Here is a 22648-nt window from a genome sequence, read left to right on the forward strand (position 1 = left end):
TGTTTACTCTCTGTATAGTGGCACAAGGCAAACAGAGGGACAGTGAGTGTCTTGCTTTTTCTTTATGTGACCTCTCCTACAGCATCAAGACTGGGACATTTCCTGGGATTGATCCGTGTGTGCATGAACCTTTCTGCCCAGGAAGAACCCCAGACTCTGGTTTCCTACTTCCATTATCTTTTAGTACAAATTACTGTTACGGTCCCATATGACGTATTTGCAAAAAAAGCAACTTTCTTTGCCTTAGAACATTAACAAGTGCCACGTCTGATTCTTGGTTTAGTATAACTGAGGAAATGTTCATTTGGAGGGTCAAAATGTTTTCTTAGATCAGCTGATTAAGGTGGGAAAAATATTATGTACTTGAAAATTAAAATTTAGGAACCTTTCTGTGCATCCTAAGTGTTGTTTTTGTCACTCTGAGACCACAGTTTACAAATAGTCTGTAGCCTGACTATAGCCTTTATACTTCTTTCTGGCTGTATAAGATAAGAGTTTAACTTGCTTGTGCATAAATATGTCCACATGAACATACAATCTTTAAACTGGAGAGGAAAAAAACATGGGAAGAGTGAAAACCCCATCCTTTAAATTTCTCATGTGAAAACAAGTAACACTTTTATTTTATATTACTTTATTAGGAAGTAATAAAGGAGGGTTAAACTCCAGGGCTTCTCTAGAAATTCTGCCTGCTATGTCACTGCTGATAACAAGCCACATCTGCTGATTATGTGGTTTTGAGTGCTTCTTTCTTTCATCTCTTGCCCACCTTCACACTCTCATATTGGCATCTGTAATTAGCTGTTGCCTTCAACAATAACCACTGTTCCCCAAGCCTATCTTCTTCCTAGGGCTTTCAGTTTTCACCATTTAAGGTCCTCAAATGAACTAATGAAGGAAATTTGTCCTGTTCATGTAATAAGTAACAGATAATTACTAGACATGGAACAGGGGAGAAAAAGACCAGAGAAGATTAAAAGGTGAACACTCAAAAAATGAAAGAATAGCCTGGTTCCAGCATCTCCATGAGGAGGCCGGAGAGCAGAGAAGGAGATTGTTGGGTCAACAATATCGATGTAGCACTGACACACTTCCCATCCAATAAACCACAGCCTGTGCTTAATGCCTCATTTATCATTGCATAAGACGTTAATTTCCAAGGAGTGAGTAATAAGAACAACTCCTACACGTGCACAGGCCCCCACACAGGCACACGTGAAAGACAGGAGCTTCTCTTCCCCATAACTGCCTTGGAGGTGCTTCTTTTTAAAGAACCTCCCCACTGGACATGTTGCAGTCCCAGCTCCTGCTGTGCATGCCCTGTGGCTTCATAGGATACAGTGCTTAAAGGGTCAGCTCCTGGCCACACATAGGCTTCTTCTTAATCCATAGAGAGAAGAGGAAATGAAAGGTAGTGAGTGATAAACCACAATAAACAACCTAAATGCATATGTGGAGAGCTGGGTTCTTGCTGCTCTACGGTACCTCCATGCAAATCCTGCTTGGCCCAAGCTTTGGGAAGTCTGACAGAGGCTGAGGGAGTTGCTGTACCTTCACAAAGCACCCCGTGCCAAATGCGTGGGGAAGGACCTTTGGCAGCAAACACTTTCTGAGCAGTGGTTGCTGATTGTGCCTGCAGCTGAGCCCTGTCTGCCAGCGTGGCTGGCACAGCTCACCCAGGGAAGGGAGGCAGCACAGCAGGGCAGGAGTGGAGCTGGCCGGAGTCGCTCTGGGAACTTCCCAGCATTTGGCAGAGACAGCTGGCATGATTTGCTGGGATATGGGATATCTGTGGCATCAGGGGACCTTCCCATGCTGCAGGGAAGTTAAGCTCACCTGGCTTTTGAGAGCACACCAGTCTTCAGAGCTGACAGGATTAAAAATGTGTGGGGTTTAGTGTAATAAGCGAAGCGTGAATGGGAAAAATCACACAAACTTCTGGTATTTAATGATGAGCAGTCTTCATATTCCCATTTTAACTGAACAACGGTCCCTTGGGAATTGTGGCAGATAGGCAGAGGCCTCAAAAGGAGCCCAGGCTCTGTTACAGCAGCAGATGACTATGAGTGTAATCAGAAACATGCTCTGCCCTGCTTGTGTAGCAAAATCAGTCAGGTTGGGATGTAGTCCTAATACTGACTGAACTGTTTTGATCTAACATTCCTAAATCAGTGCCATGCAAAGGAAAATGATGACAGTTACAGAAAAGTGGGACCATATTTCCTTTAGGAATCACTCCTTCCCCTAAGAAAGGTATGTCAATTTGATGTTACTATTAAGTCCTGTGACTGGTACATGTCACAATGTTAGTGCTCACTGTTATCATCTTTCTATATCTCATCAGAAAGCTGCTTATAGAAGTGACAGTGATTCTCATATGTGACACAAACACTGCTGTCTTACTAGAGAGGTTTTCATTTTTCAATCTTAAAAAAGAAATAATTAAAGGAGACTGTGGATTAGAAGGACATTAGCAGAGCTTTCCCACTCAAAATTGACAGAAAAACCCTGAGACTACAAAGAACAGCACAAGGCAAACATCTGCTCAAATAAAGGGAGTTAGAGAACTGCCTTTTGTTGCATTGAAGTAATATTCCACCTATAAAAATTAACCACTGTGTTTTCCCCCACACTTTGTACTATATGCAGTTCTCCTTAGCATTATGTTTACTGGAAACTTTTGCTTGTGTCATTTCTTTTCATTGCAAGCTAATTTCTGGTTCCACGTAACTTAATCACATTTTCTTAAGCTTTCTATTGACAATACAAGCCTGGGACGAATAAAAAGCCATCATTCAAAGGAGTAACATACCTCCTTAACACAACCTGACATAGGAAAGCAGGCTAGGGCTCAGACAATCCCAAGCCCGCTACATTAAGAGATGACATTTTTAACAACAGATCTGTCGGACCCCACTGGAAATAATAGGCCCTCATCACAGGACGACAGGTGATTATGTTCTGGAAATGTTCCAGTGCCAGCTGTGTTGCTGCATGTTATTTGTAACCTCTGTAATTGCGGCTTTTCAAAGCCATTTTTATTCGGAAAGCCAGCATAGAGGACCAACAAAAAAAAAAAAAAATGTCCCGACACCATTTGTTCAGAGAAGAAAAAATCAGCATATCAAAGCCTGAATAATAGTTGCCTGTTTTCTGAATTGCTGGCTTAGACTCCCTTCTTCTAACAAAACCCCAAACCTTAATGGAATCACTGTTATATGTTTCCCCCTTTCCTCATAGTCCAGTTACAGTTCCTGCTTACAGATGAATGGAGCAACAAGCATCTGCTCAATGCCTGCAAATGCAATTCCTTCTGAAATATTAAAAGGCTGAGAAGCTAAGCCTGTTCATGAGGGTTACTTGAGCAGTAAGTAGTCAGTCTTCTGTGTGCCTGGTGTTGAACCAAGCAGGAGACAGGGAAACGAGCCATCTAAAGTTGGAAACGAGACATCTAAAGTTGCTCCCAAGTGAACTTCATACGTATTTTCAACTGCACATGTTTTTAAGTACACTGGCACCATCAGGCTAGGCCTAGAACAAGCCTGAGTAACCATGTGAGCCCACTACCACCAGCTCTGGACCCTGCTGCTCCTCTGGTTAGGTCACTGCTGTTACATCTAGTCACCATTTGATCAAAGCTTCCATGCAGAGAAGACATTAATTTCCTTTGCTCCACACAGGGCAAAGCAAACTTTTGGCTGCTATACGAATAATAACTCTTTCACACTGTTCATCTTTCTTGCCTTGGCACTTCAGGAAAATTCTAGTCCTTGGATTTCTTTCCTTGAATCACATATGAATATAGATTTAGAAATTGGTGGGAGAGAGTTACTCTGCCCCCCAAATTATAAAAATTGCCTACCCGTTATGCAAGTGATGGATTACTAAGGCAGTGATGTGGGTAGTCATATTCCTGGTGGAATAGATAATATAGGCGTGAATCACCTTTTCTCCACTGCTGTATATTCAGAGCAAGTACTTTTATATCTGACATCCATGATTTCTGAAACCATCTGAGAAAAAATTGTATAAAAAGAAGTCACATGAGAAAAGAAGGAAGTTTAAAGAGCTTTCCTTGGATTTTTAGTTTCCAGGGTAACCATTCTACTCGGTAATCAATATGTTTGGCATGTTTCTATTGCTTTGTGACTACTCCCACAGACAACATTGAAAGGTGTTTGGGGAAAATACTGGAAGCAAAGACAACTACAAACTTAGGGAAAAATTATTCAGATATGAGAAAAGGAAATAACTTATTCCCCAAGTAGTCTAAGGCTGTATCTGATTTTCTTGAGAAATACCAGAGTAATTTTATTTAATAGATTTGCAGGATTTGAGAGGATCCTTCAGAGTACATGAATTTTAGTACAATGGTTACCATGTTACGCAAAAGCTACATTTTAGGGTTTTTGCCGTGTTAAATATACTGCATTGTGCCTACTATTTTGTGTCAATCAGTGAAAAATTACCTTTGAGTGATCAACTCCTAAGTTTAAAAAAACACAGAGCAATCCAACCCTGACCTACTTTAGCAAAATAGCTAAGCAATGTTACCTATTCAAATTTACTATTAATAAGAGTTTGCAAGTGTTAGGCACTGATCAAATGCACATTATTAAGAATTTTATGAGTATCCCTACTTAACACCCTTGTAGTGTTTTCTAAGTGAGCCTTTCAGAGTGTTTTTGTAAATACAGATAAGAATTATTCTAAAGTCAGACATGTAACAGCAAAAAGTGGTAAAACTATTTCCTCAAAGCTTTCACAGCGAAGCAGGACATGGCTTGTCTGCTATGATTATGACTTATTCCTTTGTAGACATTTCCATTGTTCACATGTCTGCAGCTACATGGAGCAGAAGCGTATGACCAAGACCCTCTTACTCATCTCTTCCTGCTCCATTTCTTTTCTTTCTTGGGTTGCTGCATCACAAGGACCTCATCAGACGTCTGTGATGAAGCTGACCTAGGTTAAGAAGGCTGCATGACCTAAAGCCCTGCCTTTCAGAAGGAAAACAGCGAGGGAGCTTTAATACATTCGTCATTTTTCAGAACCTCCTCCTACCCCCACGTTCTGAACCCATGAGACATCAAAATGTTAGAAGAACTATTTATTCAGTTCAGCCTATTTTTCGTGCAGCCTTTTTCAAACAGAGAATCTTCAAAAACTTCACAGCTCAAGATAAATTTAGAAACTGCTTTAAAGAGCTTGCTGCAAGAGATGGTGAGATTGCAAGAGAGGAGACATAAGGAGATATGTCAGAACAGAAACAGAAGAAAATTTTATTAAAATGAATGTCTGTATGAATGGGAATTTCCCATAGCTACAAGGCAAAGGGAAGGGGGAAAATGCAAAAAATAATGGAGTGGGTTATTATTTTATCCATTGGCATTTACTTAGGTCATAAGGTATCCTTCCATTTGTTTCTGGATGGTACTGTGCAGATTTTTGTGGTGTCTGCAGATGCCCCATGTGAAAATTTCTCTGTTCAATCATTTCCTGTTGAACCAATCGAAATTTTCTTTCTCTGAAAAAATATCAGACGCCTTGGTAGTGAATTTAGTGAAAGGTGATAAAGGTCTCTGTAATTGATCATGCCCCTGTTAATTGGTGGTGTAATAAAGGCTGTTTCCCTCCTGGGAAGTGCTGCAAGGAAATTCTGAGATATTCAAGTCAGATGTTTGCTTCATCTGTGGCACTTGTCTTCCTTCATCTGACATAATCTGTAAGTAATAACCACTATTATTATTGCTTTCTAGTGTAATTAGTGACTCCTTTTATGGCCATACCAGTGGGACCAAGTGCTCAGGTACCATTGCCTGAGGAAAAATAAACATGTGGAGCACAAGTCTGTCCTGCTGGTCTCTGTTGTTTCTGATAAATAAAAGGGAAACATTATTTTTGCAAACCAAACTGTAATAGCTTTCCATCTGTGCTCAGGAAAAAGGATGGACAGCATGTTTGCTGTAAGCCACAGATGATGATCTCAGTCAGCTCCCTCCAGGTAGGTCAACACGGCAGCTCCTGGAGCTGCCCTGCACCCGACGTGCATCCAGCTACGTGAAGTGATGGGTAATAGCCGGGCTTTTACACGGTCTACTGCGAAATACAGCACTCTGGACTGCACTGAGACATTTGGCAATCCATCTGTGCTGGCCCCATTGCTGTGACAGCTGAAGCAACAGCAGTACAGAGCTGGCTGTTTCAGGGCTGGATTGGATACACTCATACCATCAGTGTTAGCCTTCAAGCCCTCACCAAATTTTTTTTTTTTTTCCCCCTAGACCTGTGAGAAGCTCATTTTGCATAAAGAAAAAAAGGCAAATCCACTTTCTTATCCTCACACTTGCAAACACAAAAAACCCTAGCCCTTCCCCTATAATATTTTTTTTCAATGGCATGATCAAACTCCTGATGTGAAAACCTCATCTCATGTTTTTATGTTTCTTCAGGTTTACAACACTGTGTTAAAGTCTCTTCTACCAGCAGGAAGGAGCTGACAACATGGTGGTACCAATTTTTTCAAGTCTAATCCCTCTTGGCCACTCTTACAGGAAGGACAGTAATGTGGATAGGGTATGTTTTTCCCTCAGAGACACTCCCGATGTCTAATTTCCCTGCTACACCACATGCTTGTCTAGGCTACATATTAATTATTTAAAAATACATATAAACTAGAGTTAGAGTTGAGAATATATACCAGCATGTTAAGGTAATAAAACCTTACAAGGATGTTATAATTATCCCATAAAGAAAGATGACAATTCCAGTGACTTCAGATGAAGCATAAAAGAAATGCATTTGGGTTACAGAAAGGCAAAATGTCTCCATATAACCTTTACAAGGCTCTCTAGAGAGATCTTGAGAATTAAAAAAAGAAAAAAAGATCAGTTTAAACTAAAATATTTTCTTCATAAGCAAGCAATCATTGCTTTATGTTCCTACATCTTAGAAGTACACTGTACCTAAACCAGGCTAAGACTTAATTAGTGTTGCTAATGGCAGTGTCAGGTTCAGCTCTGTCTTGGTTTACAGTGCTCTTCAGAGACAGGTTGCAGTACACTGGAAACTCCAGTGAGGACATAAACATGGCTTCTGTTAGGTTGGACCTTTCCAGACTTGTTGATAGTGTGCTCTGCACTCCATTCTCTTAGAAGAAGTTTCCTTGTTCACACTTGACAGTGTTCTGTTGTCTGCAGATATTTCTTGATTGGTTTCAGTTTCAATGGCACCCATGTGAGACCCACAAAAATAAAGATGAAACGAAATTAGATTAAATGTTATGGGGGAAAAAAAAGCTAAACACGAAACAGAAAGATTTTATGACTAAAGCAGGAAAAAATAGTGGGCTGTAAGATGGCTCTATTATTATCATGCACTTGTGGTTTCATATTGCATTTAAATTCAGTAATATTATGATAAACTGACTGTACAGCCAATATCTCAACTGGGCTCCACAGATTCTAACCTTTCCAAAGGCAGCTTGCAACTGGGAGATGATCTAGTTATCCATGCATCTGCAAAGCAACCTGTCTGTACACAGAAGATGCAGAAATGTCAACAAAAATCTGTGGTAATTGCTGCTAAATTGGAATTATGGGCTGGGTGGGGTGCTAGTCACACAGAAGAACTGTATGCAGGAAAATGAAAAGTGGTAATATATATTCAAAATAGCTTCTATATGTGTGTTTATGTACACAGGCATGCATGCCTGAAGTAATGAACACTGTGTTTGTCTGGAGGAGGAGGAATGGGCCAATGCCAACCTAGTTTTGACATTGGGTTCAGGTATCAGGTAGGAAGCAGCCCAGGTTTATCGAAGCTCAGAAACCAGCTCAGTTGTAGGCACAGTTCAGTATCCAAACTGATTTTGGGTTAATTCCCCACCTTGTGTATTGATTGCCATCTGTTCTCACTGTTGTTTTTCATGTTTGTATTCACCCTTTATTATGTCACATTGCAGTACTCTCATTTATTAGTAATGTCTTCACAAGACAAGCACCACACTCCTTTTACTGCTCTCTGGCAGTGTTGTTCGTCTATTCCTGTCCTGTGTTGGGGTATATAATTTTACTTGTTCTTCAATTGCTTTTGTTCACAGATTGAAGCATCCAATGGACTCCCTGGCTTACGTGATATATTATATTACATATATTTTTCTTTTTATTTTGTCCCATATGATGCAGCAGAAAAGGGCTTGTCTTGATTACACTTCTGATATTGAGTTTCTGTGTTGATTTAACTTCCTATATCAACTGAAACATGGCAAGAGCAGGATGGGTTGTACTTCTGTGTTCCCCATTTATGCTGTGGGAACTATTTGTTTTGCTATGAGATTGGTCTGGGCTGCTGCATTGGAAACAGAGAGAGTCGTGGCAGGGATCAGGGAAAGGCAGCAACAGAAGATGTTTAGGGGCAAGGATCCTGAGCTGTGCTACTCAAGGACAGATGTTGCAGCAGGGAGACTGCCATGCAGTGGGGCTGGAGGTTTCTGAGCAGGGCAGGAAGGGCAGAGGTGTGGCCAGACCTCAAAGATGATGCAAGTAAGGAGGTTCTCCCAACTGTGTAAAGTTTCTTGCAGTTAGGAAGTTAATACAAGTTTCTGGTCTGAGAGCAAGACTGAAGGATCAACTCTGAAGAAGAGGGGTTGGGGATCTGAGAAGTAAAACATTTATTTATGAGACTCTTTCTTCTAATCTGTTTCAGATGCAGCTGATTCAGGTTCCTCGGCTACAACAGCAACTTAACTCTAGCTTGTCTTTTAGTGAAACACAGCTGCAGATACTGAAACAGTTTTCATGTGCTCAGCAGAAGGAAAAGGTGTAAGGAAATCTACCTCAGAGCTCTGCCTCACATTGGGTCATGTCATGTTAGTTTGAGTAGAAGTCCTTTTTCACCTTTTCATATCTAATTCAAAGCCCCTGTTTTATACTTTCCTTGAACAAAGTAAAGGAAAACCAGCCAGGCTTCTAGCACAAAAGTAGCCCTCTGGTCTAGAAACCAGCATCCATCCTGGCACTGTTTTTCTCCTTTCTTAGTGGCTTGTGCATACATCTAAGTACTTAAATTGCCCTCAGTTCCCTACTGAGAACCCTGAAATAGAGTCATTTCAAGAAATCAGTCCCTCTTTATTTATTCTGATGTAGACACAGATGATTCTCTACATATCCAGACTCTCTAATGCAATTAAGTGCTATATAGTGCTAGGGATGTTACCCACTCAGTTTATGTTACATCAGTCTTAGTCTGTTGGCAACATCCATACTGATCCTTCATGGTTTTCAGTCACAAGTACTACTACTATAGATGCAGTCTGTTCTCTTGGATATTTTAATAATTATCATGTATGGTAGGAGTTACGTTTTTTTATAGTATCTCTTCCACCTTCTTGTCATATGTAAATGTTAGTGCTGCTTCAGGGATTCAAGTGTCTTCTTTTTCCTGTTCTTTCTTTGGTTTGATTTTTTGATCCGTCTAAGCCTAGTCCAGACTGCTTCTGTTTGTGCTTAAAACCACTGCCTTTAGGACATGACTGTTCTTTGTACGCCTTCAAATGGGAGCTTATTAGAGCCATCGATCAAAATACATGGTAAATAAAAAGTATGACTCTCCCTGCTGCTAGATACAGAATTATTGTTCGCCACTGTCTAATTTGCCCTCAGCCAATTCCCCGTACCTTTTAATCTCTGCAAGCTTCGCTCTGTTCAGGTGGTACGTCACATCAACATGCTAACGAGCTTGCGGCTCAAACAATGACACATATGTTGCTAATATAAATGCTAAGCACACGCGTTTACATGCAAAGTATGTTTTGAAAAACGGGCTGATTATCATGAGGAGAAAAAGGAATGTGCAGATGGCAACTCCGTCCCCATCCCGCTCTCAGCGAGTGACCCCTGCTCTGCTGTGCCACGAGAGCCCATTATCCCAGCTCACTATGCTGATACAGCCAGTCCCTTCATGCATATGGAGCATCAGAGAATTTTTCCTCCGAGTGTACCAATATCCCTGTCTCCTTGATTCCAGAGGTCATTGTGGCTCAGACAACAGAATTTTTATTTACAGAATATGAATGAAATTTGGTGAATCCTTGCACAGCATTATAAGCTTGTTGGGTTTAATGTATTTTCTGTGTGTTGTTTCAGAGATTGCTAAGCTACTGGGCTCCTGCGTGTCCACAGCAGGACACAGCACACTTGAGATCTCACAGGCTTTTCTCATTATTGTCACTATGCATTTCTAAGACAAGACAACATATTATTCCTTTTCCAGCATAGCGCAGAAGGGCTAGGAGTATCTAATTAAATTTGCACATAAGAAATGTGGGTTTTTGTTTTTTTTTTTCAATTATTTCCCACCTTCCCATCCCATTCTTCTGCAGCTATTTCACCTGTGGCATCATTGCCTTTCTGGCTCACATACTGCTCTCCTGCCACAGGTGGGTAATATCACAGAAGTACAATCTCTCTCTCTTTCAGCCCTTCTGACTTAAGTGTTGTAGTTACCTATCAACCAGTCAGATGTTTCTTTTTTTTCTCAAGCTTTTTTATTATTTAAGCCTGGTATTCCAGTTTTCCCACATGACTCTGACCTCTTGTGTCTGCAAGGATGCTGTATCTTTTTTCTCTCGCTACATATCATCTTGCTTGAGATAGATCTAAACTTCCTCTGAAAAAATCAATTTTTCTTCTCATCTTGATAAATGTAGTGTCAGGCTCTGAACTCCCATTTTCTTCCAAGTCCAGTGTCTCCCGTCAGACCTAGAAACAAGACAGATGGACCTACTGCCTATGGTGTCACCACCTTTTTCCAATCCCGATTTGGTCAGACCCAGAAACATGCTTTTGCTGCACATAAGCTTCCCAGAGCTGCCCTGCCCTCTTCTAGCCTCCCAGGATCATCTTCTCCACATATAAAATTTGTTATTTGAAGAAAATCTTCTGCACTTGCTTCACCATTTGTATGTACGTGAACACCTAACCCTATACATTCCCATTGCATGTTCCCATTGCAAAGACTAGGCTAGATCTGGCCACAGCTTGGGAGAAGTCTTGATGCCAGCACAGCTTCTCCTGTCATGTGGAATGGGGTAGGCGTTGCTCAAGGGAACATTAATACTTCATACCACTGGTAAACCTGTGGTGGTGAAGACCCATCTCTCTGCTCACATGAACGCCAGAAATACCTTTCTCTGTGCGCTGCCTGTGCTGGTGGGCACAGAAGTACAAACCAGGCGAACATGTCCCACTTAATTTAAATTTTGTACATATTCCCCATAATAATGAAATTGCAGGTAGAGGCATACTAACCATTATGTTATATGAAAATTATATTTCTATATTTTCCCAGATGAAACATCAGACAGATTTGATCTCCTTTTTTCCCGCAGAAAGGTCTGGAGAAGAATAATTTTTATAATCAACTTTCAATTACGACAATTGCACAACCATAAAAACCCTACTAAGACAAAAAAACTCTGGAAACTATTATAGAGCCACAGAAATGAACTCTTAAATTGCTATGCTACATTCATTACCTAGCTCAGTAGGCTCTCAGTGGTTTATTATAAACTCAATAAAGAGTGCATTCCTCAAAGGGCAGAAAAGTCTTCCTGTCATTATTTTATTGTTTATCAAGTTAATGTAAAGTCATTTCATAGTGAATACACTTCTAGTTTCCAGAATTTTTCTATTTTAAAGCATTTTTCTGGGAAAATAAATGATGGTGAAACCAAAAATATCTACTCTTTGACAATTTAGTTTTATACTATTATTGTTTGATTGTTTTGTTCCCTAGTGAGATGCTGACCTGTAGAAATATTTCACAAGTATATTTAATTCAGGTGTTCCTATCAGCATTTCTATATACTCTGTTTTTAAGTGATTATTAGAAAGATGTTTGGTTTGCTGAATATTTATTTACTATGAAAAAACAGTTTACCTTGTCCCTCTACAATTAAATCTTTTTAACAGAATATTTCATTGGATCTGAAATGAATATTTATTCCCCTGAGGAATAAAGAAATATCTTGATTTTGCTTTATTTAAATTCTTTTTTCCCAACTCAACCTCAGTTCAATTCTGTCCTGATGAATCAGTTCTTTGCAGTTTTACTTACAAGTGGTACCCCAATGTTGGTTGAGAAAACTTGTGAAGGCACAGTGGTTACATTCAAATGGTACAGATGGAATTCAGAGAGTCTAGCATCCAGCATACATTTTCAAGTATTTGACACATATATAAAAAAAAATACTAAATTCCAAAAGACCTGAGTGACAATCCCACTGTCACTGAGTAAAGAACAGTTTAGAGTCTGGTAAGGGCACTGATAAATCCCCTACCAAGTTTCTGAATCAAATTAGTTTGATACCAGCTGAGATCACTGTTTGTGAGAAGTATTACGCAGTGGAAAATGGTTTGGTTGTCAGTGTCAGGAAACACACACACAGATGGGGAGGTTTCACATTTTTGGCAGGTTCAGCGTAAACCTGGACTGACTTTCTCAAGCTTTCTACCAAGACTCACCTTAACTTGAATGCAAGGACACAACAGATAGACAACCTTCCCACCAAAAGAATAGATTCACTGTTGAAAAAAAGTCAGTAGATAGTATTCTATGAATACATCAAAACATTGTGTATGTAGATAGCTAGAAATCTCCTTTGATAAAAGAACTATCAAGGGCAAATGTCCAGATAGCGTACTTGCTCTGCTTTTGTCTACAACCAGTGCCATAAGACTGGCAATCCCTCTCTTCAGGGAATTCTCCACACTTCAGTCAGAAGCTTTTAATCCTTAGACATTCTTCACAGTACAAATGATTGTACGCTGGTGCTTGCTCAAAAAATTTAGTTCAAACCATCACCCCAAGGCCCAAGATGTTCTGCAATCATGTGCATTATGTGCATGTGATTTTGTGGACAACTAGATGATGCTGTCGGTATGGAGATAGAGATGAATGGATTCTCGGAAGCCTTGCTCTCACATACCGGGTTGCTGATAAGGTCAGAATTGGCACTTACAAAAATAATCATGGTTGTTTCACTGTTATCCCGTGATGTGTGCTGTGTTTTACCCACTTGCTGCTCTTAAGTCTACAGCCAGTCTTGGTAGTCTCTGTTAAGAGTGGGTCTGGAGTCTCATCACAGCCCTGTGGTGCCTCTGTAATAGTAACAAAAAGCACTGAGCCTCTAACAGGAGTACATTCTGCATATAGAAGCGTAAGGTATAAAAGCTCAGAGGGAGAGTGCCAAATCCTCCTGGAGATGGTTCTCCAAAGGCAAATGCACAATAATAGAGAAGAAACTTTGCTCAGCCAATCAGTACAAATGTGGATTGGCAGAAACCTAACAATATGTGCTACCTGTGAGTAGTTTTGAAAGCATACAGAACCATCAGATGCCTTGCCTACTTATCGAGAGGTTTGCCATTAAAAAAACCCCTGAAACAACACACCTCCTTTGTACTGCAAGTTTGCTTTTCTTGTCTGTAACAAAAGGAGACCAAGTGTATGTGGGGGCAGGGGGAGAAGAATTTGAGAGTGCTTTTAAAGCAAAAATGAAGAAACAGCTGGGAAAATTGCAGAGAAGAATAAAAGCTGCACTCTTCCCTCTGCAAGATAGAAGATTGGAAGGAGAAGATACACAGTGAAGAATGATTACCCCAGAACAGCTGACTTTACAAAGTGAATTGCTAAGGACTGTCTACTCCATTGTGCCAATGCTCTGAGGACATCAGCCATTACAACTTCATATTTGACATACCTAATGATGGAGGACCCTGCTGTCTTTTAAACCCCAAGTAGGATAAATCACTGGATTACGTCCCAAACATCCTCTTTTGGCCCAGGAAGAAGTCTCTAAAGTGCTATCTTCAATTGTATCTTTGCTGCTTTGTTCACATTGTGCCAAGCAGCTTTTCCCATGGTTTCTTTTAGGGCAGTAAAGGAAGGGCTCAGTAGGTTGGTAGTGCTACCAGCAAGCCTCCCCCAGGCTGGGTTCTCTTGATGTGAACTCTAATGCTTTGCCCAATCTAACTTGGAAAGGTGAAAAGTAGCTTAGCAGAAAGAAATTGGATGAAGTGCATCCTCTGATGGTCACTACCCCTGGGCAGCAATGAGTTACACAGCAGGAGCAGTGGATTCTCCCCACCTTGTGCCAGGAAGTGGCTCTCTTAGCCATGGGAAAAAAAATTAAATCTTGAAAAAAGTTTCCTGCTTTGGAAAGAATTTGAAGTCACAGGTCTCGAAACTGGGAGGTGTCATGGTTGGTGTTCCCTTCATGTAGGGGGACACTGACGTAAGTGGCAAGAGATCTTCTGGGATGCACCTGTTTTTTATACACAAGGAGGGATTTTTTTATTTATTTCTTTGTAGTTAAATGATTTAAACAGAAGAGAATGTGATGAATAACTCCAGGTGTGTTTTGGTTTTATGCATTTGCTGTGTTAGCTGCACCAAAGAAAGATGTTAAAATAAATCTTTTTTTTTAAAGGAAGATTTATTTGTAATGTGGGATGCCTGCACTCTTCCTGTCTTGCTGTATACATCTTGGTCTTACCTCAGCTCTTTGACTTCTCCTTGTAATGAAATTATCAGAGAGCAAATAAAGTTATCAGTGATTGGTAGTGAGGAAAATCATTCAGATCCAGATACCTGAGAAGGTGTGGGGATGATTCTTCTTTATGCTGCCCCTTATTACTCCATCAGGCTATTCTTTGCCATTTACAGGCTCATTCTCAACAGCAAAGTGTTGTACTTTGCAGACCACGAATTCGATATCACCAGACAGTAGGGAAGCTGAATGGTTTTAGGAAGTCTACGTGCCATATAGGGCAAATACCATTGTTCTCATTCAAACCAAAAATGTCAAACACAAAAGCTCAGCTCAACCCTAGCAAAACCAATATTATTATGGCCTATGTACACCTATGATACACTGTTTATATTACTCGGATCTTAGCAGCTACACTAAGAAGTCAAAAGTGAAAAAAGACAGACCAGTGGCCCCTGGGGTGCTGTGATGCTGATCCAGTGGCCTCTTTGAAGACTTGATGCTTTAGTTCACCCCAGGGACACCTATGGCTAGTTACACTTCTTTAGACTGGGTATACCTAGTTTTCCTGCACAGCTGTAATTTCTTTCTTCAATGCTAAACGTTTTCAAAGGGGAGGTCACCACTGCTGCAGCAATCATAGACTTTAAAGTAATATCAGACAGCTCAAATGCCCTGTGGAATGCAAACAAGTTCCCACAGACTAGGTGCATAACTGAATAAAGAAGATATTATAATAATCAGAAGAACCTTGGGATGTGATGTCAAATGAAGAACATCTGTTTCCTAGGTGTGGAAAGTCTTATATTCCTGGATGGAGTCTCTGCCTGTCCACAGATTAAAGTTATAAAAAAGAAGAGGGGAAAAAGTGAGATCAGTGGACACTTTGATGCAAGATGGAACAAAACTGTCTATAGAAAGAGACACTTGGTTATTTTCATATAAATTTCCCTCTAGAATGAAGAAAGATGTAGTGGATGGCTAGTGTTATGCTTTAATACATTTACCTAGTGAAATGTTCAGCAATCACTGCAGTATGCAAAGAGTTTCACAGGGTTACCAAAGAAGGAGCAGCATGCCTGGCCAATATATTACAGGCCAGTTTCTTCAAAGAGATTTGTAGAATGGAGAATGCATGCTATTGTGTACATGTACATGTGCATGTGAGTGTGTGTGCATAAGAAGACTGGAACAGGCTGTTATCCTGAGTCTTGATTCTACCCAGTGGCAATGCTGAAGACTGAGAGCTGTCTCTGCATAGATGGTGAGAGTAGCATAGTCTCCCCTACTTGTGTGGGATTTGGCTCCTTGTTATCCTTTCCACAGAGGATAATGGGAACACAGTCTCCCAGAAATACCAGGATTTACAGGGATGACTTGCAAAGGGAGAGTGCTTTCAGCTCCCCTGTGGTACTCCTGCCCTCAGATGGCTATTACAGTTTAAGAAGAGCTTGTCTTTTACTTCTGTTCGGGATCCTCATCTTTATTCAGGCTATGTGTTCAGAATAGAGATGTAATATAGAATGCAATAAACAGTATTCCAAGACTCAGTGATAAAACTGATCTTTCCCCCCTCTGGTGGTATCACTGATTCCACTTCCTTCCTGTATTTCTTCACCCATCACTTTCCCTCATCATGGAGGTTGCACCTCGGTGTGTCTGTCAAATTAACCTTAAAGAGTTTTTTCAGGTGTTAATGAGGTGAGGTGCTTTTCCTGCTCTGAATGCTTGGTGTGTTTCTATACAAGAACCTTGCACAGCCTCAGCACTTTTACTAAGCTGCACACTGCTGCTGATTTATCCAGCTTCTGCTCTGAGGGGTTTGTGGTAAAAAGCAGTGACTCAGCTGATATGCTCAGTGGAGCTGTTTTACATGCTCAAACTGTGCTGCTGTTGCTGCTGAATGGTTAAAAAAAAAATCAAAGGCAAGTCTTTCAGTTTGTTTGAAGTAAACTGCAGGCAGCAGCAAGGTTTTCTGGCAACTTTGCAGAGATTATTGCAAATACTCTTAATGGCAGCCTGATTCTGGGGTATAAGCCTATGTGCTTCTGCCACAGCAAATGGGGAGACAGAGATCAGGGCTCCAACTTCCCTTTTGGACAGGTAATAGTACACTGAAGCTAAGAACAATTCCACCCAGAGAGCTGTGGTGTTTGGAAGTGAAGATATCTGAAAATGCCAGCCCATCTCCTGAAACAGTACAATGAATATTAGGGCACACTTGTGCTACTGATTTCAACTCTGTATTTGCCTGCCTGGCTATGACAGTGATTTAGTGAGGATGACCACGTTCTTAATGCTGTCACTTGGAAACCTGCAGATGTGAAATGCTTACCATCACAAGCCAGGATGAAGCTGAGACCTCACTGAAGTTCTCACAGGGGGGAAATTCAGAAAGTGTGCAGCCTGAGGAACGGGAGGGAAAAAATACAGCTGTCCTGGGAGGAGAAGACAGGATTGTTTATCCTTTTCTGAAAGATAAATAAGCTGTTCCTGCCTGTGATCCTGCTTATCTGTAAAGCAGGACTCCTAGAAGCTTTCAGATCACCACAGATTCATGGAAGTGTAGATCAGAAGGTACCATCTGGTGCTCTCTAGTTCATACTCCTGCTAAAAGTATGTTTTTCACCAACACTGCATGAATTCATGCCTTTGTTCAGTACTTTTAAATACTGAAAAGCTCAAAGGATGGAGATTCTATAACCTCACTGGACACCGGTTTTTGGTGCTGCACAGTCACCTCCATAAGATGCTTTGTCTAACTTCTGTCCTGAACCACCCAATACAGAGCTCATGGCTATTGCCCTCTGTCACATGGGCTGCCACCATGAAGAATTTTTATCAACTTTGCAACACTGGTTCTATTAAATAACCAGTATTATTTACTATCTTCATTAATGACATTAACGAATGGGGGGGATCAAGTGCACCCTCAGCAAGTTTGCAGATGACACCAAGCTGAGTGGTATGGTTGACACACCTAAAGGATGGGATGCCATCCAGAGGGACCTGGACAAGTTCAAGCAGTGGACTCATGGGAATCTCACAAGACCCAGGTCAAGGTGCAATGCCTGGGTCAGGGCAACTCCTGGTATCAGCAAAGGCTGGGGGACGAACAGATTGAGAGCAGCCCTGCCAAGAAGGACTTGGCGGTGCTGGTGGATGAGAGGCTGGACATGGGCTGGGAATGTGCACTCACAGCCCAGAAAGCCAATTGTGTCCTGGGCTGCATCACAAGCAGTGTGGCCAGCAGGTCAAGGGAAGTGATTCTGCCCCTCTACTCCACTCTGGTGAGACCCCACAGAGTGCTGTATCCAGCTCTGGGGTCCCCCCAACACAGGAAGGACATTGACCTGCTGAAGTCGAGTCCAGAGGAGGACCACCAAGTTGATTAGAGAGATGGAACACCTGTCCTATGAGGAAGAGCTAAGAGAATTGGAATTGCTCAGCCTGGAAAAGAGGAGGCTTCAGGGTGACCTAATTGTGGCCTTCCAGTACCTGAAGGAAGCCTTGAAGAAAGATGGAGAGAGACTTATTACACGAGCATGTAGTGACAGGACAAGGGGAAACAGATTTAAACTGAAAGAGAGTAGGTTTAGATTACATATTAGGAAGAAATTATTTACTGTGAGAGTAGTGAGAAACAAGACCAGGTTACCCGGAGCAGCTGTAGATGCCCCATCCCTGTAAGTGTTCAAGGTCACGTTGGATGGGGCTTTGAGCAACCTACTCAAGTGGAAGGTGACCCTGTCCACGGCAGGGGAGCTGAAACTACATGATTTTTACAGTCCCTTCCAACCCAAACCATTCCAAGATTCTGTGATTCCGAGAAGCCTATTGGATTACCCCTAGCCCTCTCTTCATCAAACTAAAGAAGCCCAACATTTCCTTACAGGATGCATCCTACTGGCCTCTGACTCTCCTGTTAACCTTCCGCTGGACTGCCTCCAGTTTCTCCATGAACAAACAACTTGGAAAAGCTGAGAGTCCCACCAGTGGAGCAAGTCCAGGACTTCTGCGTGTCTTGGAATATGGAGCTGAAGCACTCAGGGTACTCAGGCTTCCCATCACAGTGCTAGAACCCTGTGCTGTGATTCCACAGCTCTCATCTCCAAATGTCTAACTGGGATTCCAGGAGTCTGTAGCAGGTAGCCAGATGTACCAACAGGCTCTTAGGCAGCTGCACATAGGAGACAGTCTGGGTGCACTGAAAGAGAACTCTTTTTTTCACTGAGCATTTGTATTTTGACACCCTGATGTTCTTCTATTCCAGTAAAACTTCTGAAATCATATGGGTAATTTCAGGAGAAAAGTGTTGGCTGGTGGAAGGACTACTTTTGAGGGGCTTAACCTGTACGTGCACTCTGAATTGCTCAGTAACACTGCCTTGCACAGCAGAAATGGAAAAAAACAGAGAACAGACTGACCTGAATTCAAAGAGCCTGACAACAAGCCCAGTTATTGAAAGACTGCAACACAGAAACCTCGCAGTGGGATCTCTGAAGCAAGGAGAGCTAGGATCTTGGGAAAGAAGTGTGGACATACTGACTTACTGTCCGTAGCAATCTCTCGGGTATTGCTGGGTCCATCATATGTTGTTGAGACCTCAAACTGCCAAATGTAGGAAAAATATTTTCAGTTATATTTAACAGTTTTTTAATGGCCAGAAAACTCTCTCACCCCTCTGAGTCCTAAGAGAGTTGTTGTGGAGAAACAGCTGAGCTGCTTTCTTTCAAAGTCTGTACTCTCCCTGGCTTTATGAATTCAATGACCTTGGCAGATGTACAGAAGAAACCCTTCAACATAGCAAGGGACTGTTTTTAATTTATTTCCAAATTAGGCACAAACATGCTTTCTCTCATCAGATAGACAGATTTTGAAATTACACTTTTTTCCTCCCTCTGAAATATAATGATTTTTAAGTGCAGAGAAAAACCACATACTCCAGCTGCATGATTTCTGTTGCACTCATACAGCATCCCAAGATAGTACATAAAAAGATGCTGTTTTGAATTCTCTTTTCTGAGTCCAGTGTTTAAATTGCTAGTGAAGTTACTATCTACATTGGCAATTTTAGCTCTCTAGTGATTGAAACCAATTCTTATTAGCTAAACATGTAAAGATGTGGCCTGTTTTCCTTAATTTCAGAATATGCAGGAGTAGTATTGTGTTACAGAGGATGGGAATTTGGAGGATTCCCAAATTCAACAGAGGATTTGCTATGCTGGATCAAACAGGTTTCCTTTCCCACCCCTCTTCCCTCCAATCAGGACTGCTGCATTTGGTAATGACTGCAATTCATGTGAGAGAAATGACAAAATCTATCCATGACTGATGCTCCATGCCAACAGTGCAATACTGTAGGTGGAGAGAAGGCAATTTCCTTTTGACCTTGGAAAAGAGAGTTTAAGCAATGAAGTTGCTGTTATGCAGGCCATCAAGTGCTGTAGTCAATTTTAAAAAGCCAACCCTGTTTATGGGAAAAGAAGTTAATACTGGATGTTAAGGCTACAGTACAGTCAAGAAACACCAGACAGTACCATTATTGATAATCAACCATATTTTGTTTAATTAAATGTCCGGACATTTACGTATTGTAGAAGCTTTTCTTATGAAATGCAAGTATTTTTCAAAGTTACTTGACCATCATTCTAGCCCAGGGCCCCCACACAGTTCTGACTAGAATTTCTGCTTCCTGCTGGGAAGCTGCCTGCAGGATGTACTCTTACAAGCATAACAGGAGCCATCTCTGGGTAAAATGAATTCTTTTCCTAGTAACTTCCACCCCACAGTTACTCCAAAAATCCTTGCTGGATTAGCCTGCAGTTATCCAGAACGATAGAGAACTCACATGTTTTCAAAGGAACAGTCATGTAGCTTGTTCTTATCATGATATTAGTGAAAGCAAGCAGATTACAAAACGTCTCTTAATCTTGCACAAGCTGTTATGGTGAATGGCAATATAAATGCATTTTAGGAAGCTGGGTTCATTGAATCCCTTAGCCCCAACACTTTTCTTTTTAGTCAAGAATTACAGTTACAGTGTTAGTGATAAAAATACCTGATGAAGCCCTGAGATTAGAAATTAGGTGGCTTTGTTAAGTTGTCTGGTCTGTATTCATTGCCCTGAAAATGACTTAATTCCTTTTGGATAATTCTGAAAGTATGATTACTGCACAGTATTGTATGAGCAAATACTGTATTGTATGAGTAAAACAAAATATATATGCTACCCATTTTAGCAACATCAGTTTTTACTCCTGACTTGCATGCATGGCTCATTACAGGCAATGGCATCAGCAGCCACTCTAAAAAGGTTTATTCATAGAAACACATGACTGACACCAAATATTTGCCTGCTTCCAAAAGATTTCCTTGTTTACCTTTTTGTTAAATACTCTTAATGTGATTTTCATTAGCCCCTCTTGCAGGGCTAATCAGCACAATTTACCAGCACACACATCACACTGAGGGACTTCTCAGTAGATTATTGACATGAAAGTACCAGAGGTACCATTACAACAATACGTATTTACAGGGAAGATGTGGTGTAACACACAAACAGGTCGAAGCCTTTTGAATTATTGTACATCTCTTCTGGCCACTGGCTCACTGGTTTTTCCTCAGAAGGGGTTGCTATTCCTTGACAATAGTGTAGCAACATGATGCCAAAATGGAAACAGACATATTTCCCACAGAGATAAACAGTGATCTCCAGCTGTTCAGTGGTGCTGTAGGTCACATGAGTGTAGCCCACTGTTCTTCTTCCAGGTCTGACTCCCCCTTTTACTGTGTCCTGGCTATTGCCACATGTGGGAGAAGGAAAGCAGGTTGTGCTGCCAGCAGCTTCCCCCACCAGCCTGTCCCTGGACAGGCTCCAGAGGCTTCACACACACCACCGTGCCAGCTGGGCTGGCTAGGGTCCAGTCATGGCTGTTTCTCTACCTTTTTTCATGTCTAGTGTCTTCTCGCAAGGTTTTCTGGCAGGCAACATGCACTGAGGGTCTAAATTCATCACAGAAATTGTGTTGTATAGGAAGATGAGAATTGCCAGGTTGGTCTCTGCATCTTCCTGTGCAACACAATTGCTGACAAGAAATGCAGACACCTGAGGCAGACCTGGCTTTAGCCATTCTCCCTTTTCCTTGTCTGGTTTTGCATTTTCATTCCTAAAATGCTGTCCGCCCTCCCACATGGTGGGGAAGAGAGCCATAGCAGTGAGTGCTGTGCAAGGATGTGGGCAGAGCTGACACAGCTGGGGAGAGACATCCGTGCTCACCCAGGCATGCTGCCCCCCGAGGCTGCCAGCAGAGCAGAGAGCTGCAGGCAGTGGGTCTTGGAGACATCTACAGAAAGAGAGAAGACTGTAAATTATAAAGATTGCTGGCCTTAATGAGGGGAGTGGGACATTCGGCTTCCACCAACTTTCCCTGGGAAAGTAGATCACAGGTATATTTGTAAGATACAGGAGTATTTGCTTGTTCCTCTCTTGGCTGGGCCATGAAATAGAATAAATACAAGATAAACAGAGAGGCAGAGAAACAGGTAGATATTTTGTCTGGCAGGCTTTCACTTTACAAGCCATATATTGGGCTAAGGCAGCTGCTATTCAATTTCAACTCAAAATTCAATTGTAACCCTATGATAACAATCAATCTTTTTAAATCTTGTCTTCTGCAGAAGTATTTTTTTTTTCTGAGGAAAAAAATTCTGTAATGCCTTTAAGCCATCCACAGGCAGACAAGAAATCAAGAGGAAGGATTTCCTCCTGAACTGACTGGAAGCTCTGCTTAGACCTTGCAGTGTGATTGAGCCTTGTTCTGAGTTTGCAGAGGCACACCACGGTCCACCTCCATTTAAAGTCCACACACAATGTATACCCAGTGGAAATCTCTTAGATGGTAGTCTCCTAAATCTTCTAAGCACTGACACAGTTCTGTCATCCTATGAACACCTCAGCAAATTAATACTACCTCAGTCTCTTACAAGTGAAACATGGTTCTCCTTATTTCAGATGCACAGAGCACAGAGACAATAAATGGCTTTACATCCACAAAATAATGCCTGCAACACACCTGCAACTTAAACTGGGTGCTG

This window comes from Myiozetetes cayanensis, unplaced genomic scaffold, assembly GCF_022539395.1.
Source record: "Myiozetetes cayanensis isolate MyiCay16 unplaced genomic scaffold, myiCay2020 scf1, whole genome shotgun sequence".
Lineage (NCBI taxonomy): Eukaryota > Metazoa > Chordata > Aves > Passeriformes > Tyrannidae > Myiozetetes > Myiozetetes cayanensis.